The sequence below is a fragment of the Canis aureus genome, chromosome 18 (assembly GCF_053574225.1).
Source record: "Canis aureus isolate CA01 chromosome 18, VMU_Caureus_v.1.0, whole genome shotgun sequence".
NCBI classification, from domain to species: domain Eukaryota; kingdom Metazoa; phylum Chordata; class Mammalia; order Carnivora; family Canidae; genus Canis; species Canis aureus.
The window spans coordinates 49,588,995-49,606,370 of NC_135628.1; the positions used below are offsets into that span (position 1 = coordinate 49,588,995).

General features: G+C 35.3%; 1 long non-coding RNA gene and 2 pseudogenes across 2 annotated transcripts in view; 2 read left to right on the plus strand and 1 right to left on the minus strand.

Annotated features, from left to right (window-relative positions):
* LOC144289009 (large ribosomal subunit protein eL31 pseudogene) overlaps positions 1–17,376 on the plus strand; it is a 106,090-nt pseudogene that overhangs the window by 69,134 nt on the left and 19,580 nt on the right. Inside the window, exons 2-3 of the transcript XR_013357066.1 lie at positions 8,108–8,173; positions 16,684–16,763. The product of XR_013357066.1 is annotated as a large ribosomal subunit protein eL31 pseudogene (transcript). The remainder of the gene's footprint in view (positions 1–8,107; positions 8,174–16,683; positions 16,764–17,376) is intronic.
* On the plus strand, positions 1,939–2,298 carry LOC144288362 (U6 snRNA-associated Sm-like protein LSm3 pseudogene; annotated as a pseudogene).
* The window catches only part of LOC144289010 (uncharacterized), a 327,654-nt gene continuing 318,748 nt past the window's right edge, over positions 8,471–17,376 (minus strand). The window contains exon 9 of the long non-coding RNA XR_013357072.1: positions 8,471–8,524. This is a non-coding gene — a long non-coding RNA (uncharacterized LOC144289010). The remainder of the gene's footprint in view (positions 8,525–17,376) is intronic.

Below are 17,376 nucleotides of genomic sequence, written 5' to 3' on the forward strand. Positions count from 1 at the left end.
TGTAGATGTACCACACAGATCCTTGTTGTGAGGGAGCTTCACGTTCTAGTTTATTTATTTCATTAGAGAATATTGATTGAGTGCTTATCAGATACAGAGTATACAAAATAGATAGGGATTTCATTATCTTTTACGTGAATTCCCACAAATACCTTCTGGACTTTCCCTGCCTCCAGCAAATGTTCCTTCTAGTCCAACCTCCTGACAACCAACTGCCAGAATTATTCCTTCAAAACACAAGTCAGATTGCATCACTGCCCTAGTGAAACATTTTAACAGCTCCCATTGGCAATTGAATGAAACCCAAATGCTCTTTCTATTATCTGCTTGCATTTCTAGGTTTGTGTCCTAATACTCTCTTTTGTGCTCTGTTCCAGCAAGACTAGAGATTTAGGCATAATTATCCTTCCATGCTTTCACATGTGCTACTTCCTTGATCTTGATTGAGTGCACTTTCTTCCCTTTTTCTGCTTTTGCTCTAGGCAGTGGAATATATACTAAAGACACTTCCCGTTGCCTTAACTTTCATTTCTCCTGAAAGTATCATCCTTTAAGAACAATAAGCTGTTCTGTAGTGTCCTGGTTTTAATAACCCAGTTTGTGTTCATTCTCCTAATACTGTTTATCATGTATGGATACTCTGGTGAGGACGATGGGGTCAGAAGAGATGATCAATGGATATGAGAAGAAGAACGATGTAGAAGGAGGTCTTTGTGAAGAGGATTCAGTTGAGGAAGCAGACAGAACATTGGAGAAGCCCTCAAAGAAGCTTCCAATGCACTGCCAATACTGATTAACTCTATCCACTCAAAAGGCTCGACAGATCACATCTCTTTTGGCTGAGATCTTACACATATTTCTACCTCTTTAAGTCATCATCATCCCTCTACCATATGTAGTCATTAATAATTGTCATCTAGGATTACAAATAATATACACATACTATGTATACAACCAACTGTGCCTGAAGGAATAAGTAGGTGGATAAAAGAGATAAAGGCAATATAATCTATGGGAAAACACATATAAAGTCATGGAGATGTAAATGTATGTGTGTCTTCAGACCATGATACAAATTCACTGTGCCTACAGTGAGATAAGCACAGAGGACGTAATATTTATTTAATGATGTTTCTGATCAAGCATCATGGTGTTAGGTACAAATATCCTTAAATACAGTAGACTCTGCAACTTAGTGAAGCAATGCAAGACTGTAAACTCCACAAGAACAGAGACTGTGTCCTTGACTTTGGTAGTCTGGTACTAGTGTTTCATTTCTGGTTCTCTTACCTTCTGTGATAAGCAAGGACACTCCACTGTTTGTAATCAGCTGTGTCCTGTATATCTGAGAACATTCTTAATGTGTATTCACAATCTGGGGATTTTTTTTTAATAATAAAATTATTTTTTATTGGTGTTCAATTTGCCAACATACAGAATAACACCCAGTGCTCATCCCGTCAAGTGCCCCCCTCAGTGCCCGTCACCCATTCACCCCCTCCCTCCGCCCTCCTCCCCTTCCACCACACCTAGTTCATTTCCCAGAGTTAGGAGTCTTTATGTTCTGTCTCCCTTTCTGACAATCTGGGGATTTGGAGGGAGGATGGGAGTTTTGCCTTTTTCCTTCACCTGGCATTGATTATTCCGGATTTTCTGAATAAGTCAAGGGTCTGTTCCTAAATATTAAAAATTCTTATTTTCCAGGAAGTTGGATGGTTGGTATGAAGAGTTCAAAACTAGGGAGATCCTCTTTTCTAAAAATTAAATAAATTTTAAGTAACAGGCTTTTTTCTGTGACAATAAAAACTGCTTTGTTTAATTAAAGCAAGGTGATCTGTTCAAGAAATTGAAAAATGTTTCCTTTTATTACCTTTGGTTTAGCAACATAATAGTTGAAAAGTACTTCTCAATATAAATATAGATTATGCTCAAGAGGGTTTGAAAGATGGCGGACGACGTGGACCAGCAACAAACTACCAACACCGTAGAAGAGCCCCTGGATCTCATCAGGCTCAGCCTGGATGAGCGAATTTATGTGAAAATGAGAAATGACCGAGAGCTTCGAGGCAGATTACATGCATATGATCAGTATTTAAATATGATATTGGGAGATGTGGAAGAAACTGTGACTACTATAGAAATTGATGAAGAAACATATGAAGAGATATATAAATCAACAAAACGGAATATTCCGATGCTTTTTGTCCGGGGAGATGGTGTTGTGCTAGTTGCTCCTCCATTAAGAGTTGGCTGAAACAAAGAATTTATCGTGTATGGAATATAGGAGATTTTGTATGATTGCCTCTTTAAATGTAGAAGACATCCAAAAGAGAAACCTGCGTTCATTTTGATATTAAGAAATGACCAAGGATTCTTCCACTCCTGAATTGAGTTGATTTGCAGATAACTCAAAAATTCTTAAGCTAAAGGGCATTTTAATTTTTTTCCAACTCTTTCAATAAATGTGATCACCAGGATGCAAAGAAAAAAAAAAGATTATGCTCAAGTCAACTTGAGTACCTATTTTTTTTTAAAGATTTTATTTATTTATTTGAGAGAAGGAGAGAGGGAGAGAGAGAGAGACAGAGCATGAGCAGAGAGGAGAGGGAGAAGCAGATTCCCTGCTGAGGGGTATGGGGCTTGATCTCAGGACTCTGGGATCATGACCTAAGCTGACAGCAGACGCTTAACCTACTGAGCCACCTAGGTACCCCTAAAGTTTTAATACTGGTATAAACATAGAGTCAACATGTGGTTTTTAGATTTCTGCCTTTTTACACAGTAGGATTATCATTTTCTTCTCTCAGATAATCACACTAAAATATTTCTTTAAAGTATAATAGCGCATCAAGAAATCACATAAATAAGTTATATGAAAACCAACGAAAAATTAATCATAAAACTTAAAATCCTCAGGGGATACTATTATAGTTGTGGGAGCAAACATCCTGTTCTCATTTACCCTTTAATCAGCTCTGTTACCAGCATGTACGATTAGGTCCTCAAGACCTAAGTAAGCTTTATTTTACTCATAAAATATAAGACACAAGTAATCTATATTTCAAGTTGACATTATTTTCCTATAGAAAAACATTTTTCCACTCCATCCATATGTTTTAAGTCTGGATTGCTATATTCACCATATTTAGAACCAAGATAAATGCAGAATATCCTTAGGCAAGCTTTACAAAGCCTCTTAGATATTAAGGCAAACAGCATTCCAAAGACAAGGCTATCTTCCTGAGATTAAAACAACTTTCAATGTCAATGGGCATGATGAGACAAAATGAACAATGTGTTAACACTAAAAGGACATGGCATTTGTCCTTCCAAGATGAAACCCATTAAAGTCATTTTTTAAAAAGCATGGCCCAGTTACAATGAAATGAAGGAAGTTAGCAAGTTGTTATGCGGGTGTTGCTGCACATATGATTTGCACATAATCAGAAATTCTAATCATAAGAGGCCGCGGGAGCATTGTAATTGCAGAAGAGGGAGGGCCACTGGGGGTCAAACTCTCAGGAGGGAAATGGAGATTTATCACCTTAGCGGTGAGGCAGGTGAATGATGGATGGGGTAGCTTACTGTCACTCCAGTGAATTTAGTGAGGAAGTGAAAGGCAGCCTTGGGGGAGGGGGGGTGTATGGAGAAAGAGCTGGGATTTATGAACTGAAATATGTATTATAATGGAGTGGATTTCAGGAATCCCAGTCTCACTTCAGCCACAGTTAGAGCATTATGGATGAGCTAAGCTCAGACAGGGTTGTAATGAGATATTTCAGGCCAGCTGAATGTGTGTTATCATCGTAAACCACACAGAACATATCTGCGGGCATTACAAATCCATGAAGGTGAAGACATAATTATACATTAAGTCTTTCTTTCTGTCATAGAGATATTTGCTAAAGAACATGTTAACCAAATTACATTTGTTGTCTTCTGCTTCCTGAGCCTGTGTACCATTATACTTAGTTATGCATGATGATTGATGTTTAGAGACAGTCACAGGGAAGAGCAAAAAGCCCCCAAGGGGAAAACTAAGAATAAGGAGCCTCCTGGCTTTGCTGCTCCCTTTCCTTGTCCTAAGTATTTCATAAGGTGAGCAAGGTGGATTAGCAACAGGTGAACTTCAAGGTCCTTCTTGTTCTAGGATTCCATGAAATGAAAAAAGGACTATGACTATTTCATGCCAAAACTACAAACTGACTCCAGACTTTTCATTGAAAACAAAATACCAAGTAGATTTATTGATTTTTGTTAAATTTGTTTATGTGTTTTTATGCAAGTATATACATGTCTATATGTAGACATGTATATCTACATGTCTGAGATAAAAATCACACTGTGTCTCTGTTTATGTTAAAAATATTTTATTGGGGCACCTGGGTGGCTCAGTCAGTTACGTGTCTGCCTTCAGCTCAGGTCATGATCTCAGCGTCCTGGGATCGGGCCCCATTTGGGGGTTCCTGCTCAGTGGGAAGTCTGCTTCTCCCCCTCTTGCCTCTCCCTCACTTGTGCTCTCTCTCTCTCTCTGTCAAATAAGTAAATAAAATCTCTAAGAAAAGTAAAAAATAAAAATGTTTTATTACTCACCAAATAGGATGCCTATTATCAAAAAAACCCCAGAAAATAAGAAATGTTGGTGGGGAGAGAAATTGGAACCCTTGGGCACTGTAAATGATGCAGCTGCTGTGGACAATTGTATGACTATTCCTTAAAAAATTAAATATAGAATGACCACATGATCTAGCAATTCCTCTCCTGGGTATACACCCAAAAAAAAAATGCAAGCAGGGACTTAAATCAATATTTGTACATCCATGTTCATAGTAGCATTATTCATAATAGCCAAAAGGTAGACAGACAAAACCCAAGTGTCCATTGATGGATGAACAGATAAACAAAATGTGGTGTATGCATGTGATGGGATATTACTCAATCTTAAAAAAGAAGGAAATTTAACACATACTACAACAGGGATGAACCTTGAAGACATTATATAAGTGAAAGAAATCATTCACAAAGGGACAAATATTGTATGATTCTACTTACATGAGGTACCTGGAGTAATCAAATTTTTAGAGACAGAAAAGAGAATGGGTGTTGTTGGAAGGAGGGAGAATGGGAAGTCAGTGTTTAATGAGGACAGAATTTCAGTTTGGGAAGATGAGAAATTTCTGGAGATGAATGGTGCTGATGGATACACAGCAATGTGAATGTACTTAATGCTACTGTACACATAAAAATAGTTAAAACAGTACATCTTAAGTTACATATATTTTACCACAATAAGAAATATTCTTTTTTTAAATAAGAAATATTCTAATGACAAAAAAGTAATTTGTATAGAAGTCCCAATTATTCTTTAGAAACTGAGTCATTTTAGTTAGCTTTCTGTTCTGACCAGATTTGGGGACAATTTCTGTTTCAATGTTTTTATTATAAGGGAAGTTGTTACCAGAAAGTGGGGGAAATAGATGGTTGGTAAGCAACAGCAGCAAATGCTCTCCATGCCATGACTCCAAAGCAGCATGCAGGGCTGAAGTAGGTGGAAAAGCTACAAAGACAGGTCAAGGAGTAAGGGTTGTCAGTCAACACAGGCAGAGAGGCTATGGAATTTAGAGGAAGATCAGGAGGGCTTTTGTAAATAACAAGTTTTAGTTTTCAAATCTCCTTCTCCAACCATAAAAGGTGGATTCATCAGATATTATTATTTTTGAATTGACTTCTGTCATCACATATCTATTTTCTTTCTGTTTACTAGTTTACATATTTTTGTTTCTCCCTCCGGATTATAAGATCTTTTAGAATACAATTGATGCTATTTTTATTCCCAACTTCCTTTTAATTCACGTTAAATATATTCTTGTTAATGAATGAATGAAGGAAGGGAAATGAAGCAATCAAGTTTGTTTGTCAATCAAGCAATTAGAACATATCTAAATGAATTATTTGAGCCACCTACTGAATTCAGGAAAAGACATTCAAGATATTTTTTTAATCTATAAATACAGAATAAAATATAAATTCTGGTGAGTTGGAGCTGCCACAAAATAACAGGATGTACTAAGAACAACACAGTAAGATAATAAAAATAATAATAGTTAACATTCATTTAGCATTTACAAATGCCAGACTCTATATTAAGCACTTTAATGGATTCTCTCTTTTTTTCTAAGATTTATTTATTTATTTGAGGGGGGCAGAGGGAGAGGATCTCAAATAGACTTCTCACTGAGCACAAAGTCTAACACAGGGCTCCATCTCATGACCCTGAGATTATGACCTGAGCTGAAACCAAGAATCAGACTCTCAATCAACTGAGCCACCCACGCATTCTCTTTTTAATCTTCACAGCAAATTTGGAAGTATGTATTTTTATTTTATAGGCAGAAGAATCCAAAGAGATATGGTTAAGTAATTTTTCCAAAGCCACATTCAAAATTATTAGGTTGATTATTTAAACCCAGAGAATTGAATCCAGATACTATAGAATTTTAAGATAAGTACATGTTTCTTAACTGGTGATGTCATGAAAAGCAGACCAGGAACACTTTGCACACTGTCAGGCTACCTAGCACATGTGACTACTTAATTCAAAATATGTGCTAACAATACAGTGATTGTTGGTGAGATCATGAATTTCACATCAATGGTCACAGATGATTGTGGAGGTTTTTTTTTTTTTTTAATTTTTAAAGGAGTGAACATTTTAGTTGTTTTCAGTACTGAAATATTTATTTATTTATTTATTTATTTATTTATTTATTTATTTAGAAGTAGTCACTTAATCTTTGTCAGCATCTGCAAGCTTTTTGTGGATTGCAATGTGAACAGATACATATTTAAAATAAAATTGACAGGCCTGTTTTTGCAAAAAAAGAGCTAAAATATTTCCTTAAGGAAAAGATCAGTTAAAAGTAACTATTTTTTAATAAAATAAAAGTGATTTAACCATTTGGAGTGTGTTACTTAGCTATTAATGCCAAGGAATTAAGTATACACTAGTTCCCAGTATAAGTGCTCATTTGAACATATCTCTTACAAAGCATGGCTCTATGAGATGTTCGTATAATGTAAATTCAGCCTTCCATTTGGCTTTTCAATATGCTAGATATACATGGTGTATAATAATGCCAACTGAATGTACATTCATTGGTAATTAGTATCTAGCCCATTTTATTCCTTTGCTTTAGTGCAAGACCACAAAGACCTAGCTTATAGCTTCATTCCTCCAAAGGCCACTTTGTTCCACATGAAGAAAATATTGTTGCAAAAGTCATTCTCTGCACCTCTTTCGTTCTTTCAAAGATTTTATTTATTTGACAGGGAGAGAGAGAGAGAGAGAGAGAGAATGAGAGAGCATGACCAGGGGTAGGGGCAGAGGGAGAAGTAGACTCCCCACCGAACGGGGAGCCTGAGGTGGGGCTCGATCCTGGGACCCTGGGATCATGACCTGAACCGAAGGCAAATGTCCAACTGACCGAGCTGCCCAGGTACCTCCATTGTCTGTACCTTTAATCTTTCTAACTCTTATCTACATGTGTCATATTGAGTTGGACAAGACATTTTTTATTGTGGAAATACAGCACAACTAAATAGAGCAAAGACTACCACTCCATTCTCACCAGGTTACTCAAATTGCATGCCTTGATTTATTGGTAATATTTTTACTTAATTTTTGTATTTTTTAATAAAGTCAATTTAATCATTATATATATACATATGTATATATATATACATATATATATATATATATATAAGATTTTATTTATTTATTCCTAAGAGACACAAGAGAGAGAGGGAGGCAGAGACACAGGCAGAGAGAGAAGCAGGCTCTATGCAGGGAGCCTAATGTGGGATTCATTCTTGGGACTCCAGGATCACGCCCTGGGCCGAAGGCAGACATTCAACTGCTGAGCCACCCAGGCATCCCCCATCATTATATTTTATTTTAAAAGTTGTTTTAATAAAAGAAACATGCAGAAAAAAGAGTATACAATGATTATACATCTCAATAATTTATTATGAAGGGAATATTTCCATTTAATCACTCCCAAGGTAAGCACGATCTTACTTTCTAAGATTATGGTCTGTTTTTCCCCAGGCATCTGGCTGCTATACTCACATTTTTGTTGGTCTATACCAGGGATAGAATTTGCTGCATCAAAAGGTAGGATTATATTTGATTTTAAAAGAACTCCAAACCACTTGTAAAACTGGTTATTTTATTTTCCATTTTTGTAGCAGTACCTGAGAGTTCCCATTACCTACATCTTTGCCAGCCTTCTTATAAGCAACATGGAGTTGTTTTATTTGTTGTGTTCGTCTGACAAATGTTTTCTTTTCATTAGAGCATTTCGTACATTTGTATTTCATAAATTGATGTTTTGTGATATAAATCTATAATATCACTATTTGCTTAATATATGTTCGACCTACCTCTTCCTCTCATTCATGAGTCCATCCAAAGCTATGCTCTGCTTTCGTGCCTTCTCAGTCACTTCTAGCTTTATCTGAGGCCCTGGAGAGAAAAGCAGTCCCAATTACAATTTTTATAAACATTCCACTGTATATGTTCATATATATATATATATATATATATTTTTATTTTATTTTATTTGAGAGAGAAAGAGAGAGCACATGAGATTGCATGTGTGGTAAGGTGGGAACAGAAGGAGAGAATCTTAAGTAGACTCTGTGCTGAGCATAGAGTCTGATACAGGGCTCTATCTCATGACCCTGAGATCATACCTGAGCTGAAACCAAGAGTCTAACTCTTTACCAACTGAGCTACCGAGGTGCCCCTGCATATGTTCATATATTAGTGGCTTTTATGTGCTAGACATTTTTATAAACCTTATCTCATTTTCTCTTTAAAAAAATATTTGCAAGAGAAGAGGGAAGAAAAGAGGAGGGGTGGGGAGACAAGTCAGGTAATGTGACTGAGGCTAGACTGACAGATTTAGGAAGCTGGAGAGGGTATGGCCTCAAGTTTACTTAATCTCGAAGTCCATACCATTTTCAGAGCATCACAGTGCCTTTTACAATAGCAGACTACTGACATTTGCTTTTTAAATAGGAAAGATTTAAAACATTTTATAATTCTACTTAACAAATGGCTGTATCTTTCTCTAAGAATATTTAAGTATAATTTTACAAACTTATATGTTTGGAAACCTATATGTCATATGACCCCCCCCACACACACACACTCTTATGTGTATATATACCTATAATACATATAATTTAAAATGTGCTCTTCCTCCTTTATTTATGTATATATTTGTATATGTGTTTATTTTTATGTATATATCTAAAATTTAGAATATATTTTCTTCTTTCTTTCCTTTAAAAAAATTATAATCAAAGAAGTCAACAAGTTATAAATACCTACTTTGAACTACTTCTTTTTTTATTTACTTATTTTTAAGATTTTATTTATTTATTATTCACAAGAGACACAGAGAGAGAGAGGCAGAGACATAGGCAGAGGGAGAAGCAGGCTCCATGCAGGGAGCCCGATATGGGACTCTATTCTAGGACCCCAGGATCACATCCTGAGCCAAAGGGAGACACTGAACTGCTGAGCCACCCAGGCGTTCCAGAACTACTTCTTAAATAAAAGACTTGTAATATAAAACTAAGGATTTTTAATATAAAACTAAGAAGATTTTGGGAAATCTAAAACTTCTAAATAATATTGACCTTATTTCTTAAAATACTTCTGTTTTTTCCTTCTTGGCAAATGTTAACAGAAATTAAATGATTTACATGATTTGCAATATATGATGCTGCTAAACTGCAATATCTGAAAAGTGTTAACACAAAAAAAATTACACGTATTAATTTTGGCCAGAGTAACCTCAATCATTTTAAACGTTAAAATAGCCAGTTACTATTGATACTTCTTGTTTTTAAATGTTAGCATTATACCTTTACTTATTTTTTTTAATGTTTAAAATAGTCATAAGAACAGTCATATTCCAATATCATTGTTTGCTTCCCATATTGAAAACCTTACTTTTGCCAGTGAGCTAGCTGACTACCATTACAAACTTAAGGTGAAATATTTCAGATTTTGTTTTTTCTTGTTGAGTGTAAGCACCCATTGGCTATTAGAAGTCACCAGGACATTTTTAGAGAATCACATCTATCCATGGTCCAGGAAAGTAACACGTAAAACATCAACATCAGAAAGGCACGGGAGAAGTGTGTGTTCTTCCTTGGTCTGATGCTGAACCAGAATTCTCTGAGGGTTGCATTGAGAGACTCCCTTTCCTTTCTCTCCCTCCCTGTATACTGCCTAGTATGCTAGCGTGCCCTTCGGTTCTTGCTCTCAATTTCTTTCCTCCAAGATTTCCTCTGCCAGGATTGTTACTGTTTGTAAGAAACATCCGGAAGAGTTGGGCTGGGCTTTACCATTTCAAAGGATTTCCAGGTCAATGCTTTTCCTGTGATTTTAAAAGATGCAAACTCAATTTTACTATGGTGTTTAATGAACCTGTGATAAATATGAAAAATTCTATGTTTGAATTTAATGTAGGACCTGGATTCTTCATATTAAGGAATGATCGAGACATTAGGTCAGCTTTTCTTTGGAAAAGAAGTTATGCACAAGCAAAAAATATAGACAGGAGGAAAAAATAATTATTTTGTGCCCATTTTGTGCTAGCTACTACACACACCTTACCTTATTTAATACTTACTAACAATCTTAAGGTAGTGACTATCACCTCTGTTTTGCAGAGGAATAAGCGGTAATATTATTTATAGGCAGTGTACAAATAAGGAGTTCAGGATCAAGCTCAGGTAAGCCTGCTTCCAAAGCCCCTGCTCCTTTCACAAAAATATCTGCCTTGCCAGACTTATAACTAATGCTGATGTTTGTTAATAATCAGACAAATAATACAATAAATCTATGCAGGGAATTCTTTTCTAACCTATTTGTCTCCATGCATGGGAAACAGGAAGTCATAATGGTGGATAAGAGCACAGTTTTGGATGTCAGCAAGCATAGATTTCAATCTTGACTCTAATACTGATTAATTACTTTACTTCTAATATCTATTAGATATTAAAGTAGCCTCTGTGAGGCTCTGTTTTCTCATGTGTAAAATGGGAATAATAACAGCATCTAGATCATAAGGTTGTTATAAATAAGATAATGAAAATTAAGTGCTTAACACTGCATTACATATAATAAGAGTGCAAAAAACATTGCTATAATTATATTATCTGTTGTGAACTTTAACACATGTAAAAACAATTTAGAACAATTTGCTTTATTAGTAGCAAAAAAAAGATTAAGTTCTGATTTACCACTGTGCTATACCTAAAAAGTGTAACTGTGATGGGCTGGGACTCAGCAATACAGACATTTACCATCATTTAAAAACATAAGTAAAAATAAAAAAATCTAAAATAAAAACGTAAGTAATCCCTAAATTGGGAATAAAAGAGTCAGTACAAGCACAAGTGCATTTGCTTATCATTAATGGACATTAGACTGACAAAGTAACTAAAGAATTGAAATGTACGTTTCTTCAATTCTTTGAATATTCCTCTGGATCTAGTAAGGATTACAAACCATGGATATCAATTGTAAATCCTCCTTAATGAAATCCAGGAGCTTACATGAGACTTTGAACCACTTGCAATTGTTTGGTTTAGAGCTTTCTGCAAACCAATGGTGCAGGAGGATTCCCCGCAACATAACAGCTACAGAAATGAACTATCAATAAATAACTTGTAGCTGTAAGGAACAAAGGGACTTATCCAGTTTAGCATTTTATTTCAGCTCAACAGCTATACAATTTCAAACTGGTGTCACTAAGGTTGAGTTTATAGGTTGTCATGACCACAGTTCCAAGCGCTGAGAGTTTTTTTAGCACCTCATGGTATCACAGCAGGGGTAATTTTCTTATCATTAATTTTAATTTCTTTCTCTATCTCTTTCTCTTTGGCCTACTTTGCATAGTGACCTACAGAACATATCACCCTCTTATTCTTATCTAGGTCACAAACGGGAACAGGGAGAGATGTTATACTGCATTTAGTCTGTAGAAAAGAAGATTTTGTAATCTTTGGAAGGGATTGAAATTCTAGTGTATCCAATTTGGTTCCACAATGAATATCTATCATTTTATCTCTAAAATAAACCATTTAAGTAAAGTATATTATGTGTGAATGCTTACTCCCGCTCCCCATGTGATATAAGTCTAGTGGGAATATTTTTTTATAGTGTAACAAAATATTTTTGATTTTTTTCAGAAATGGCTTACATAGTAATTTGTGTCTAGTTTACATTTGTCATTCATCCACAGAAGAACCTGTAACTTATAAAAGCCATCACTGTGTCTTATTTTGTTCCCATGAGGGGCAATATTTAAAAATGAGCTGGACTGGGTTTCAATAAAACTTTATTTATGGGCTCTGAAATTTGATATCATATACTTTTTATGGTTCACAAAATATTCTTTATTTTTCCAAACATTTCAAAATGAAAAAACTTCTTATCTCATTTACCACACAAAAACGGTGGTGGGCTGGATTTGGCACATGGGCTGGCTCTAATGTGCTTATTCTTGCACGAGATGATTAAATTAAAAATGGACATACTGTGCTCTTGATTTATAGAAACAAAGTGCACATCTATGAATATTTGTCTTACTTGTGCAAAGATAACCTGGCCATTCACTGGAAAGAGCATTCCCAAACTCTTCCACTAAAGTAGTGCAATAGGCTAATGCCTTCTTGACAAAGTAATAATCCTTTCACAAATAGAGCTAAATCAATTTTTTTTGTAAGTTACATAGATTTTATCTGATAGGAAAGAATCTATATTTATGGTCTATCTTCTCTAGGGATACCAATGTATAATTTGTTTTGGTTACAAAGACAAACTCATATTCTTGTATCATTAATAATATCAAATTCATTCATTAGTCTAAACCATACTATTATGCTTATGTAACAAATAACTATAAGAATAGATTTGCTTAATAGCAGAAAACAAATATGTTGCAGGATATGTGAATGTTTGTTAAAGGAGCTAACTACCACCTTTAATTTTGGGGGTGTCAAGGAAGGTCACTTTTGTAAGTAACCAAATAATTGTTTTTTCTAAAGTCAATGATCATGGCAATAAAGTATAAGTAGAACCCTAACTTCATTTCTTAATCTCTTTAGGCCTCAGTATCTTCAAGGATTAAAAAACAACATTGTCTTAGGGCACCTGGGTGGCTCAATCAGCCAAGCCTCTGACTTCAGCTCAGGTCCTGATTTCATGGTCCTGGGATCAAACCCAGGTCTGGCTCCACATTCAGTGTAGAGTCTGCTTGTCCCTTTGCCCCTCTCCCTGATCATGTTCTTGTTCTCTCTCTATATCTCTCAAATAAATAAATAAAATCTTTAAAAAAAAAACCAACAGTGTCTTTTCATGGTTTTATGTAAGTCCTTTGTAAATGGTGACTTGCTTTAAACATACAAAAAATTATTACTTTAACTATTTCAAAGTTCAAAAATTGTGAATACATATATATGTATATATGTATAATTTTTAAGTAAAAATATTGAATTTATTCAAAAGTTGGGATTAGATATTAGAAATAGGAACTTATTTGAATGTGACGTATGTGTATTGTGGGGATAGGACATAAGATAGATGTGTATATATATGTAAGAGCTTAAATTTACATTTTAAACATATAGTTTCAATGAATTTGCCAACAGGTCTCTTAAACCTAACCTCCTTCCCCAGAAAAAGTTATATGAAGTTGTGCTGGGGAATATGACCCAGTTTTTCAAATTAGCATTCATGAAGTTTGATAGTTGAGTCTTTGCAGAACATATTGAAAATGTAGCTCTAATTGTTTACAACCCCTTCCACTCCTATGTTTTTTAATTATCAGCATTTAGAAAGCCCCGAGGATGCATTTATGTGAATAAAGAGAACCTACAATCACATGGTGAGGTGACTGCTTTTTCTTTATTCTGAAGATTTACTGTCACAAAAACAAGTTTATATTTTGTTGCTGATTTAAGTTTTAAAAATTAACGAATATTCATTTTTAAAAAGTAGAAACACTGAAAGGTATAAAGAAGACAAAAATTCACACATTGTCCCACTTTTCCAAATAAAATCACACTTAATATTTTGGTGAATTTTAGATTCATTTACATTTAAATTATTGAAATTAAAATTTACATAAAATTTGCATGCCAATGCTTTTAACTTAATATTATGCCATAATTGCTTTCCTAGTGTTGTCATATAGGATGCAAAGGCATCATTGTAGCAGTCAGGGCTTGATCAAAAGATAAAAGAAGGGATTTTATTATAAGGATTTGATGTTATGCAGCTGCGAAGGCAGGATAAACAGTCTATGTGAAGCTGTCCTTTGGTGCAAGAGCCTGAAGTTAGCAGGGCAGGCCATCTAGGGAGAAGGAGAGCCAGAAAGTAGAGGAGTCTAATACTCTAGGAACCCAGCAGGGTGATCTGGGACTGATAAAACTGGACTGGAACTGAGACTGGCTTCTCACAGCCTCCAAACCTCCAGCTTTGATGATGGAGAGAACTCTGCAAAGAGTAGCAGGCATCCTCCCTCAACTGGAAAACACACACGTGGCCCCCAGCTGGGGATGGTGCTGAAGGAGCATCTTGGGGAGCTGAAGGAGCTACAGCCTGGCTGCTAACCCACCCAACAATGACAAGCAGGATCTGCAACAGGAAGGGGTACTCCTCATGGCACTTCTCCATGAGAAAAGATACAGATGCCCAGCTTTACTTCACTTGCCAAATCTCACTGGAAATGGCCCATTCTAGCATTCCTAATTCAGAACTGTGCAGAAAAGGGAAATACATATCCTGCTTAAGTGAGGACAGTACAAATCTACCACAATCATTTTCATTTTATTGCCTATACAATAGTTCACGAAGTGGGCATACTATAATTAGTACCACAATGTGCAATGATTGAATATTTGGGAACTCTGAGGTGCCTAATTATATAATATATAAATTATATATACTTTATTGTTTTGTGCATTGTCTCAATGGGTCATGGTAGTTGGCATTTGTTAGTTGTCAAAATTTACTGATTCTTCTGCTGTTTAACCCATCTAATACCTTCCTTCTGGTTTTAGCTTAGGTGTGAAGATCAAGAAGTCTGTCCTGACTTTATAAAACTTGTTTATGGTCCTCACGGTACTAGCATAATACTCTATCCTGGCTCTACTACAGAGTCCTTATTTTTCAGTGTGATTGCATAAGCACCTGTGTCTCTCACTAGATTCTAAATTACTTGAGGGCAGACAAAGTATCTCACTGTTGGATCTCCAGTTTTTAGAAATAGGTAAGCAATCAGTGCTTTTGAATTTATGAAATCAAACTGTTAGCTAAACCAAGAAGATATATTCTTTTTTTCTATTTGTTTTCCTTATTTTAAAATATACTCTGGGAAGCCCGGGTGGCTCAGTGGTTTAGTGCCGCCTTCAGCCCAGGACATGATCCTGGAGACCGGGGAATGAGTCCCACATCAGGCTCCCTGCATGGAGCTTGCTTCTCCCTTTGCCTGTGTCTCTACCTCTCTCTCTCTCTCTGTCTCTGTCTCTCATGAATAAATAAATAAAATCTTTTAAAAAATAAAATATTTTATTTTCACTGATTTATTTATCTGAGTTTTCTTCAGAAAAATGAAGACCAGCTTTCCTCTGGCCTCGTTTCACTACCAAATAACAATGCTTTGAGATTTTCTGTTTTGGATTCATTATTAATCTTTTTAGCTCTAATTTAATTTAATTAAAAACTTTAAAAAATTGGATTATAGTTGATACACAATGTTACATTAATTTCTGGTGTACAACAGTGATTTAACAACTCTATATGCTATGCTATGCTCGCTGCAAGTGTAGCTACCATCTGTCACTATACAATGCTGTTATAATACTGTTGACTGTATTCCCTATACTGTATGTCTCATTTCTGTGACATGGATCAACTATTGTCAAAGTTAATAAGCAATAGCTAAAAAAAAAAAAAAAAAAAAAAAAAAAGCAGCAGCTATGTACCATACTTCTACTAAGTATATAGTGAAGAAACTCCAGTTAATTCATTGCTGTTCTTTCGTCAAATATTCACGTGAACGAAATATTAATCCTGATATTCATGCCATTGTCTCTGATTCATCTATTATTCAGAGTGCTTCTACAAATAATAGCTTCAATTTGAAGATCAGAGGAGAGACTTTGAATGAAAGACAAACTCAGGAAAATGTAATGTCTGAATATTTTATTTTCTGTTACTACTGTCAGTATACTTAAAAGGTTCATTTTTGTGCTATTCTAAACATAATGAATTATTGGAGTCCTATTTAGGTTAATGAGTTGGGAGTGCTGGAAAGGTAGTAGGCTTATCTCCAAAATTTGATGGCTATACCTAGTATAATACTTTCTATGATACTTTTTTTTGTTGTTGCATATTTTGGCTTTTTGGTAAGTCTAAAGTAATTAATTATAAAATAGTTACAATGTCTTTAAAAACATTTTGTTACCAATAACTCCTTCTTTTCATCATTTGATGATATCTTTGGGTTTGAGATAAATAGCTATAATTCCAAGTGCTCTCTTCTGTTAGATTTGCTCTCCGTAGCTGATCTTTGCTGTGTTCTCCATCTCTGACAGATTTCAATATTACTTATTTCTGTCAAACCAGCCGCCCCAAGATGGCAGCCAGGAGATGATTACACACTGGCAATGATGAGGTGAGCTACAGTGGGAAGTGTCAGTTGTGCCTGAAGATATGTATGGTGTTTTAGATCATTCTTTCTCAAATCTTGGATCTTTGTATTTTAAGGAACATTTTTCAGTGACTGCCTTGGCAATTATCCCTGAATAAACAACTGAACTCACTGAATTATTGAATCATACTCTGAGCTTTTTGTAAATTCAGTTATATTACTTTCAGGTGTACAATATAGTGATTCAAAAATTCCGTACATCATCTGGTGCTCATCAAAACAAGTGAACTACTTAATCCCTATCCCTTATTTCCCCATCCCTCTTTCACTGACCCACTCTGTTAACCATCAGTTTTGTTCTCCATAATACAAGTTTGTTTCTTGGTTTGTCTCTCTTTCTTTTTTTCCCTTTTGCTCATTTGTTTTCTTAAATTCCACATATGAGTGAAATCATATGGTATTTGTTTTCCTCTATTTTACTTAGCATAATACTCTCTGGTTCCGTCCATGTTCTTACAAATGGCATCTTTGCCAACACTTGTTGTTTCTTGTGTTTTTTATTTTAGCCGTTCTGATTGGTGTCAGGTGATGTCTCATTGTAATTTTGATTTGCATTTCCCTAACGGTGACTGATGTT